We start from the raw sequence: 896 nt of genomic DNA, 5'->3' as shown, positions 1-896 counted from the left end.
TTATGTAAGCATGGGATGAGTGGGGCTGGAATGTTTGGAAGGACACTCAGTATGTATCTAGCAAATATGTAGAATACCCTCTGGACAGGGTGTGGCTACTGTCTATACTGTTAGTCCATCAGTCCTGGTTGATACAATTTATTATTCACTAGGACTGAGTTGAATGTACTCAAAATTTTGCCCAAAATGCTTTCCAGATTTTTGCCTATTATGCTCTCTCAGTGTTCCTAGGCATAGAATGTATGTCCTAGGTTAGTAACATTTATAACTATTATCTTGGAACAATTCAATCTGAATATTCTAATTTATAGTATTTCACTACAAAGTGACTTCTATTAGTCAGTATCGATCCTAGGAGCTATGAACAATGTAGCTGAGTGCTCTACTGCAGTTTGCGGATTCTATTGACTGCTCTATTAGGGAGTATCGACCTATTTTCATGAAATTAAGTTTCATAGTTCGAAATATCCACTTAATACGCTAGCATTATGCTTTTTGCATATTTGATGTAGGCCTATCAATCACATTCAGACATGCATTCAGATGTCGTGCTTCCTCTGCAGCTGCTAGCTTGAAGGTGCGGCCGCGCCAGACTAGCTAGCTTATCCAGTCCATGAGCAGCTGCACAGTAAAGCTCTGTTGTCTGTTGAGTGAAATATTTGAAACCCTATTGACCTTAATTTTAGCGTCTAATGGGGTGTATGACGTAATAGGGCGTGGCCTTTTGGAAAGTGAGCCACACCTATTTAAAAACTGTGCTGATTGAGAAGCAATCTCATTTATGTACAACCACAAATTACGTAATACAGGAAACTGGGTTGTCACGTGATCACCGCACAAGCCGTTTTGTGGTCAAAAAGTTTTCTGCGTAACAATGACGATTGAGTGACCTTTAT

This window comes from Dysidea avara, chromosome 12, assembly GCF_963678975.1.
Source record: "Dysidea avara chromosome 12, odDysAvar1.4, whole genome shotgun sequence".
In the NCBI taxonomy this organism is placed as follows: Eukaryota; Metazoa; Porifera; class Demospongiae; order Dictyoceratida; family Dysideidae; genus Dysidea; species Dysidea avara.
This window is presented reverse-complemented; position numbering follows the sequence as displayed.